Raw genomic sequence first — 10,049 nt, forward strand, 5'->3', positions numbered from 1 at the left:
GGGCGCTCAACCCAGAACTCCAATGGGTAGCAGAGACTGTGGGAACTGTGGGATAGCTACCACAGTGCAATGCTCCAAAAGTCGACGCTAGCCTCACTACTGTGGATGCACACTGCCAACTTAATGCACTCAGGGGCAGCTCCAGGCCCCAGCATGCCAAGTGCGTGCTTGGGCCTGCAAGTCACCGGGGGCTCTCTGCCAGTGCCACGAGGACAGCAAGCAGGCTGTCTCCGGTGACTTGTCTGCAGAGGTTCTGCTGGTCCCGCGGCTTTGGAAGCATGCCTGCAGGAGGTCTGCCGAAGCCGCAGGATCAGCGGACACTCCGCAGGCAAACTGCCAGAGGCAGCCTGCTTGCTGTGCTTGGGGCGGCAAAATCCCTAGAGCCGCCCTTGAATGCACTTAGTGGGGGCACACACAATCGACTGTATCAAATCGATTTCTAAAAATCGACTTCTACCGTTGACCTGATTTCGTAGTGTAGACAAAGTCCTTCAGCTGTTTTTGAGTTTGGCCAGAAATCTACCTCCCAATGCCACCAGGGGGCGCGCTATGGCAGACGCAGGCCTGCCTGGAAGAAGGTTATCAGGAGTGTTTCATATTTAAGCTCTTTACTGAGCAACATGTCTTTCTAGAGAGAGGAATGAAACCCCTTTCTTTATGCTCTGTATTCCCACCCCCCAGGCTGTTCTTCTTCCTCTTCAGACATTTCCCAGTGGCTTGCTTCTCTTCCCCCCATGGACAGTGATTCTCCACTTCCTACTTGCCTTCTCCCCTTGGCAGGCTACTCTATTCACTTCTCCACTTTCACATCCCACACTGCTGCCTCCTTCCCTGGGCACTCCTCTCCTGGCTGCAACTGGCAGCTCCCAGGGCACTGGGGAGGTCCTCCCTCTCCCCACCCCACAACAATTTGTAAGGGAAACTCACCCCTCCCCCTTACTCTCAGGCTCCCAACATATTCCCAGACCCAACAGTGTAGGCCCTTTCAGTCCAGTCTTTGGCCGTTCTTTTAAAGAGCTTCTAGCCTCATTCATGTAAGAGAGAGTTAGTGATTGCTGCTTAGTTTGTGAGCTCCTTTTCCCAACCACCGCAAACCCACAGGGCAGAAGAGAAGGGCATAGTGTACCGGGAAAGTCAAATGACTCTACTGAGGGGAGTGCTAGGCCCTGCCTCCAACTTATTTTGAGTGGTCCATCTGAGGAGGAGGAAGGAGGAGTGAATCAGGCTTGAAAAACAATACACTGAGTTCAGTACCACGTATGGGGGCTCCATTACTCCAGCCTGAGAAGGCTGGTGGCAGGACAGAATTGAAAGTATTACTTTTTGTGGCAGAGGGAATATACCCAATACTCTCTTCCCCTCAACCCTCCTTCCCACACTTCAGTTCAGGCTGGCTGCAGAGAGATTAAACAAAGTGCCAGAAGGGACGCTTTCAAGTCCAATCATGAAAAATTTCACACAACTACTAATTATTTTTAAAAAATCAATCTGACTCTGATTTCATTGATAGGAGCAATACAAGTTAAGATGTAATACAGGAGTGTGCAACTTAAAGGACACGGGCATAGATCTTGGAGGGGCTGGACCATATACGGAAGCCAAAGTTAGGAGATAAATACACAGTTAGTCATTGTTTGCTCCCAGTGAATGAATTAGATTTTGGAGATTTTGACCTCTCGTTCTTGCATTCTGCAAACTGCCTGTGTGTGTCTGAGAAAACAATCCAAGCCAATGTCAGTTGCCTTTTTCCTATATAGCAGGACTGTCTTATAAACGTTGGCCAAAGGACCCCATCACATTTGATATCCAAGGGATTCCCCTCCACACACACAACAACATTATGTTCTACTTCAATGCCAGGATCTTTCCTGCTCTCCAGCACATCATGGTGTCGTGTCTAAAGAATGATGTTTTCCAAGGTAATTGACAAGACCATGTTGGCAAAGAGGAGCAAGTAGTCTGAGTCACACTGGTTGATGCCAAATCATGCAACGAATGTTTCTATGGTGAAATTGTGTCTGGGATAGTCTGTGGCTTCACTGGAAGTTTAGAGCACCAAACTGTGCCATTACTACTTCAGGGCATTATCGATCTCCAAGATGCCCCTGGTGTTATTTATGCTTCGCATTGTAAATACTGAAGTGGTGCAATTCAGAACTCTGAGCACTGAAAGAGTCAAAGTTCACTTGTTGACAATTCAGGTGTCTGAGATGTCCCCCAGTAGCTTTGCTTTGGTGGAATTGGCTTTGGCTTTAGAGCCAGCTGTTTAAGCTCTCTAGAGCACCAAATTTACAGTCAGTATCCAAAGAACAGCCTCCCATCCCAATAATATTTCACTGGCAGATTTGAGAGCAGCTTTTACCCCTTGACACCCAGGCAGAGCATCAAATGGCAGAGTCTGCCTGGTGGGGCCACCTCTGCCATCTCTTTGGCAGGAATAAGTGATGGTTGGTGCAGAAACATATCCTAGGCATTCAGTGTTACATACATCTCAAGACTGCGTCTTTTTGATTTAAGGATGGTAATTGCATGGCACTTAATGCTATGTAGTTAAGGTTACAGCTTCACTTCAATGAATCTCCCAGTTTCCCTTTTGTAAAGTTTGGGGAAGCCCATTCAGCAGTCTAAGTAGTGGAAGTGAAGTGTCACATTTTCAGGAGTACCATGGATAGTCAACAGGACAGATGCTCTTGAAGTTCTCCTGTTCCATTGCTTAGTAATTAACACCACAGTTAAAAGTAACCATGAACTTGGCATGTGGCTAATCCTCAACAAGGAGAAGTTTATATTATATTAGTCTGTGTAAGTATTTAAGACTTGCTATTGAGTTTGCTCACATTACCGTAACACAATGTGGATAAAAGCCTGCTCAGTAGGGAGCTCCTAGAGATTTTAGTATTCTCGATCATCCACTCCATCCCCACGGAGGCAGCATGTCCTTCACTCCACACAGGGATGCTGGGAAGAACCATTCATAACCCTGCCCGGCTCAGATGTCAGAGGAGCTCAATCCTGCCTCCCCTCTGGAGCAAGCTGGTGCTCCATCCTGGCCATTCAAGGGCCCTTTCTCCTGCTGATGTCATTTCAAGACACCCCACCCATGTGTTGCTTATTGTGAAGTGGGATCCCAGCCTGACCTGCTCAGACATGGGTTACATAGACTCCCACCACCCCCAACCAAGCCAAAGGGGAACATTTTGCAATTGTGATGAATATGAATGGATGGAGAAGATGAGGAGAGCTAAGTTTACATGGTTAAAAGCCAGAGTCAACACTACTAGATATTTCTTGCAATGCTTAGCTTGCAGCAGGGCCATAGCAGTCTGCTTGGTACCCTACATGGCTAGACATGTTGGCTGAATCAGTGTTAAGAATATTTCAGCTTTTGCTTGACTTGCCAGCAATGCATTTGTGACCAATGCTGCAGTAGCAGAGACACTTGGTGGTATTCCATGGCTCACAGCCATGGAATTTAGGTCAAGTTTACACATTACAAAATTATTTTTCCTTGTTGCCAACCCTGCAGACTCAACCTGGAATTTGGGAACCAAAGTCTGATTCTTTCTGGCTTGGGCATCAGCATCAGTAAGACTCTGAAAGCCAACTTCTGCCAACAGCAGCACCACCTCTGTAAACCCATTGTACAACCCCAGCCTAGGGTCAAATTTGCTCCTACAGCTGGCATTTAACAATTGATGGTACATGAACCAGAATGAACTCCAGGTCCATCTAGGAGGGCAGCGTCTTTTGTGAGAGTCTGAGAAAAGTAATTATTTGTTACTGAAGTCTGAACTATAGCATGCCCAGCCCCACAGAGATCAGCCTGGTGTGAAGTGGTACAATCTATAGCCACTTTTTGACTCTAGCAACTCTTTAATGTTGAATTAACATAAGGTTTTTAAGCACTTATTTTACCTCCATTGGCCATGACAGAGGAGCCACATGTTATGTGTGTTTTCCGTATAGTTTCCCGGGTCACAGGTTTAACACCCCCTCTCCCCCACCACACACACGTACATTCTCAAGTGCCAGAAGTCACAGAAGTCACAGAGCCTGCTGTTCAGTACTTATTTAAAAAACTAAAGAGTAGTCTAGACTGCCACCTGGTGGGTAGCAGGCAAAGTAGTTCAATTTTGTGCTGCGGAAGAGTTTTGGTGAACGCGTTTGTGAAGCTACTTGGAAAGCAGACTGGAATTCTGTGGGGGTGTTCCATCGCTCTGCAGTGCACACACATCCACTCTGCCTTTGCCACTAATGCAAATGCCAGTTGTCTGTGGGAAATAGGCATGCGCAGATGGAGGGCAGTCTTGCCCAATGTGTATGGGCATTGCAACCAAGGACTCTATTGCATACATTTAAGACAAGTTAGACAGCATAATGGTTGTTTCCTCGTTCTAAAATCACTTTGTTGGCCACTCAGTCACTTGAAGGCTAAATTAGGTAAAGGATTTAAGATCCCACAGCTCAAGCCTCTTGCAAGAGTCAAGCTCAGAAGGCAGAGACTGAGAGTCAATAGTTTGGACTGTCCCATCACCTTAAGGATATCTGGAAATGTTTCCTTTCACTTTTGCTGCAAGAGAAAATTCAAGTGACTCTTTGCTAAGTGGCAAGTCACCCTGTTGGGAATCCATTTCCTGAATGCTACAAGAGCCAGGAGGCGGAACCAGACGAAGTAGGTTGTGATGTCACGGGGGAGACAAAAGATACTTTGTCTTTTCCTCATTCTATTTTTTCCACAAAGTGTCTCCACCCCATACATAGGCTGGAGTCTGGCCACACCACCTAACTCTGCACTAGGTGCAGCTGAGTCTAACACAACTGTAGCCATTTTCAATTCCACACACAGATTTATGTCGTTGGTTCCTGTATTTTAGCCCCAGGAAATCTCCGGGGTCTACATGCAGCACCAGCGCTGCATTCCCCAAAATGGGACAGGGATCATGCTTCTTTTACCAAGGAGTTTATACTCTAGAGACAAAGGTTTGGGGGAGTTAAAAATATATAAACAAATGCATACATTGCACACTTAACTAGGGCATGTAGATTATGCTAGAATTACTACTAACTCAGTACTTGCACAAATCTCTGTTCAGTTTTCATTGGTCCCTGTCTCAGACTCCAGTGGCCAGGTGATCCTATGGTCTAGCTCAGGGGATGGCAACCTTTGGCACGTGGCTCGCCAGAGTAAGGGACCATCTATCACAATGGTAGGCTCACCTGAGTGACAGGACAGATCAGAGTATCCCATGGGACTGTCTGTGTCTTCATGTTTAGGCTCTTATGGTGCCTGAGGAGTGTACACTTGATAATTGGTTGGTGAAATCTAAGTATAGCGCTAAGTATAGAACCAATCTGGGGACGGTTTGTGGCCTGGTTCCTAACAGTCTTCCCTGAGGTTGGTACCCACACTCTTGAGCCACTGCAAGACTCCTTGACAATTTGATCAATCCATTTATTAAGTGTAGTGCCAGAGTCTGAGAAGTAAGCCAAGATGTGCCACCCAGGAGCATGACCCAGCAATGCAGCAGCATCAGGAGCCTTTGAAGCTTAAAGGGGAACAATTCAGACAGACTTGCAGCTACTGCAGATTCAAGAGCACATAAACCAGACACTGGAGACACAGGAAAGCCAGGAACCTCCTGCAGATCACTAGCAGAGTTCCCTCACTGGTTGAGTACCTTGTGGTAGATTTCTTTGTTCTAGATTTGCATGAGCCTCCCTTTGATACAGGGAAAGTAGGAAGCTTTGGGTAAAAGGCAGAGAGAAAGGATGTGTTCCCCAGAAGAATTCCTATACCACAAAGCCACCTATCAGCTAGAGGACTCCAGACCTATTTTCTGTAACTGTACAGATGTTGGTGATAAAGGGAAGGGCCAGTTTAAACATATTTTAATCACCACCTTCATTCCTGTGCTAGCATTTGGTTATCAAAACCAAGACCGTGTCAGAGATCAGGTCCCACTTGTTTCCACTGTGACAGGTTTCCCTTCTGCTTGGCCAGCCTCATCAGTTTCTGGCTCTCATGTATTAGCACAAGGCCTCCTGCATACATTTGAAGGGGATGTTTAATACCAATTTTAAGCAAAACTGGGTGAGTTTAGTGAGACATTAGCAAAATCAGCCCCATTTAAGCCAAATTACTTGATCCTGTCTCTTTGTGAGTTTATGTAACTCAGACGTGGCAATCACATACTGGAGCCTGACAGGTGAATGGTCAATAATTAATAATACACCCTTCAGGGGATGTGAAACAACAAATAACAGCCAGGAAGCCTATGTCAACACAGCCTATGCTAAACCTCCATGGGAAATGGGGAGTTTTAAGATGTGTTTCATAAAGCTTCCCCATTGTAGTCTGAATGCAATAGAAACCTTGTTTAGACAGCTGCATAGTTCATTGTAGAGTCCAAGTGCACCAAGCTCATTGTTGGCCAAGTGAGGGGAGATCTAACACAACTCAGTCTCTGTTGGTCTGTGTCTGTACCACATTAACTTCAGAACACTGCCACCAGTCTAGAGAGGGAAGGGGATGAATTGAGGAGTGAAAGAACACAAGGAGTCCCTGGGGGCTGCAATGTGCTCCACCAACAGAAGCCACAAAGTCTATGACCCATTAGTGTAAGTTACACTTTGTTTGGCTCCACTTTCACCTCAGCAAAGTAAATACTGACCTTTCCCAATGGCAGTCCTGTTGGGTCACCCTATGTGCTGGTTAGATAAGTAAGCAACATGTTGACCAACTACTATCTGCTCCCATACCCTTCAGTTTCCTCCTGAGAGGTAGATAGTCAAGAGAGCTCACGGTTATTACTTCTGGGTGCTCAGCACAGGGGCCAACCTTCACCCCACACTTCCCTAAATGCACACCTAGGGCTAACTAAATAAAGAGTAGGCTGTCAAGAGCATTCAGCAGCTCCCCTGGTGACACTTACGGCCAGATTTTAAACCTAAAAAGGAGCCAGGCTCTTTTGGTATTTATGGCCAAACTAAGGAGCGCTATTACTCTGAGGCATCTCACATCACACCCCACTCCTCCAGCAACTTCTAGTGGGGTTGGTTGTGCTTATATAAGCCTGACACTTACAGCTTCAGAATCACAGTTTGCTTTAAAGAGAGTCCTAACCAGTGACACCGCTCTCACCTGGTTTTTACTGGCAGCCATCCTCCTTTGCAGTCAGGAAGGATACATCCAGCCTGCACAAGCCTGGTAGTCTCTACTTCCAGCTTCGGAAGAGGTTTGTGGCATGAGTACTGACTCTTCTATGTTCAAGCACCACCACATTGCGCAACAGATGCACTAATATTCAGGCAGCCTCTTGGGTGGCTCATTTGAGCAGCACCACTCCAGAAAAACTTATACCCCCAGACACTATATTATCTAAGCAAACAGGATCGTACCTCCCTTGTGAAAAAAAAAATATCTCTCTGGTATTTTAATAATACTTGTTACCTTAGTATAGGGTCTCTCAAACTTCACTGCACCACGAACCCCATCTGACAACAAAAATTACTACATGACCCCAGAAGGAGGGGCTGAAGCCTGAGTCCACCCACCCCAGGCAGAGGGAGGGGGCACCAAAGTCCAGGGACTTCAGACCCAGACAGTGGGCCTGTAACCCAGCCCTGCTACCCAGGGTTGAATCCTTTAGCTCCAGGAAGTTGGGCTCAGGCTTCAGCTTTGACTCTGGGCCCCAGCAACTCTAAGCCAACCCTAGTGACTCTATTAAAAAGGGGTCATGAGCTTTTTGGGGTCCCAACCCCCAGTCTGAGAACCACTGCCTTAGTAGATAAGCACCATAACATTTAAAACTACACTGTGTACACATTTGCTTTCACAGCTAGCAAAAGTGAAATTAGCATTAAAGTGATTTACCACTTCTCTAAAACACACATTTCATAGGCCAGGCAAAGCCCTGCTCACATCATTTCCCTTACCAGACTTCCTTCACTAACAATGTAGCCTTTATAAGGGAACAAACTGACCTGAGGGGCAGGCTGGGAGCAGTATTACTCTGTTAGCCAATTAGTTGCTGTTTCTGCCCCTTACAGAAACTGTTAGTTTGCACTGCTCATGTGTTTTACTATGTGGGTGATTAATTCAGGCTAATTGCATGCAGGTGTGTGGTTCTTACTTTAAGAGCTAGGCATTAGAGGTGATGCTTGAGTCAAGTTATAATCTGATATAATTTAGGCTCCAATCCCGAAAGCTACTCCCCAAAGGTGGGCCCTGTGCCTTTTTAGTGTTCCATCAATTCAGTGGAGCTCTGATTAGGCATAGGGGTCTGTTTAGGTGTCTAGCTTATGGGAGTTAGGTGCCTAGATACTTTTGAGGATCTGAGCCTCAGTGTGTGAGCTTCCTGGGGGCAGCAGGAATGCTGATCTTTGTTTAACACATGGGCCATGCTGTAAATATTTGTACACATGGCACTGCATGCATGATAAAGAATAACAACACATAATGAAGGCCAAAATTTCAGCCTGTAAATATCAAGGCTCTACAGGAGAGCTGATGTCTGAGGAAAGCCTGAAAAGAGTAGGTTAAAGTAGAATGCCTGATATCTGGAATGTTTTTTTTAGCACCAGGGGCAGCCATTATTGTAGATTTTCCCAACTATTACTTTGTAACTGCCTGTTAATAAACTATGTGATTTTCCCAACTATTACTTTGTAACTGCCTGTTAATAAACTATGTGTTCTAAAAATCTGCATCCTGGAATCTAGTGATTTATATGTGCTAAAGCCCAGATGTGGGACAAAGACCCCACTGCCTCTGCTGCCAGGGTCTTTGTCCCACATCTGGGCTTTAGCAAGTTGAGCTGTGTGTGTTGAAAAATGTTGTCCTATGGTTGGATGTGATGGATAAGGAGCAGCTGGACTGCTTTATAATTTTTTTCTTGATACTGGGTCATTTTGCATCCAAGCTGGAGACAAGTAACTGCCTGTAGATCTTTAGATAATCAAATACAATCATCCTGAAACATCTCCTCTTCAAAGGACTACTAAGAAAAAATATTGCATGCACTGGCAAATACCTATACATGCCTGAGGTGGCTGCAGGACACAGGATGAAGAATGAAAAGTCAAGAATGTTTTATTCAGCATGTGTGGGAAATACTGTACCCTGATAAAAAAGGGTGAAGAATGAATTGCAAAGAGGGTGAACAAGAATGGAACGTGTGGGGATACTGTGTTTCTCCTGAATATTCACACATACGTTTTAAAAGGATGTACAACGTTTGATATGCATTCATGCATTGCAGTAGGGGGTATCTGGGATACCCAGTATGAGGGTGTTGACTTTGAAACAGATGCTACCCATAATAAGGCATGGTCTGGAATGTACAGCCATAAATCCAGATCGTGCAACACTTGCAACTACCGTTAACTTTATTACTGTGATTAATCTCATGGAAATCAATTGGGCTTCTCTGGGCAGTATAGTTAACTGTCTGCAGGATCAAGGCCCTATATTTTGAACAGGCCTTGTTCTGGGATATTCTCCCACTCATGCACTGAGTCAGGATCTGCTGTGGCATCACTATGGGATTCATTATGGGATATTCTTCTGTGTTTTGGGATACACTCTTCAGGATCTTATTAGCTACCATTATTAATTCATTATTACTATTATTGCAATTTCACCCAAATGGTTCAAAAATAATCTGAAACTTTTTGAAAACCAATGCATATATAACTATAGCTCTTTAATATGAAATAAAAATAAATATAAACATTAATTGTTATCAATGGCTAGGTGATTTTTGCATCAGCACTGGGTTCGTGCTCACTCGTCCGTTCTGAGATTTACCCTGTGGACATTGCTCTGGGATTCTTTCCTTTTTCTGCCACTTTAAAATAGGTGTTTTATAAATATATTTAAAAAAAAAAAAAGTACAGAAGCCAACTCAGGCCCTCAACTAGCGACCGCGGCAGGACTCGAACCTGCAATCTTCTGATCCGAAGTCAGACGCCTTATCCATTAGGCCACGCGGCCGTCCTGCACGAGAATTCTAAAGACAGCCATAGGAAGCTGAGAAAGCGGCCTGGCC

General features: G+C 45.3%; 1 non-coding gene across 1 annotated transcript; it reads right to left on the reverse strand.

Annotated features, from left to right (window-relative positions):
* Positions 1 to 9,921: 9,921 nt before the first annotated feature.
* On the reverse strand, positions 9,922 to 9,994 carry TRNAR-UCG (transfer RNA arginine (anticodon UCG)). Its single transcript has one exon. It is a non-coding gene; the product is annotated as a tRNA-Arg (tRNA).
* Between the last annotated feature and the right edge of the window lie 55 nt (positions 9,995 to 10,049).

This window comes from Gopherus flavomarginatus, chromosome 9 (assembly GCF_025201925.1).
Source record: "Gopherus flavomarginatus isolate rGopFla2 chromosome 9, rGopFla2.mat.asm, whole genome shotgun sequence".
Classification (NCBI taxonomy): Eukaryota; Metazoa; Chordata; order Testudines; family Testudinidae; genus Gopherus; species Gopherus flavomarginatus.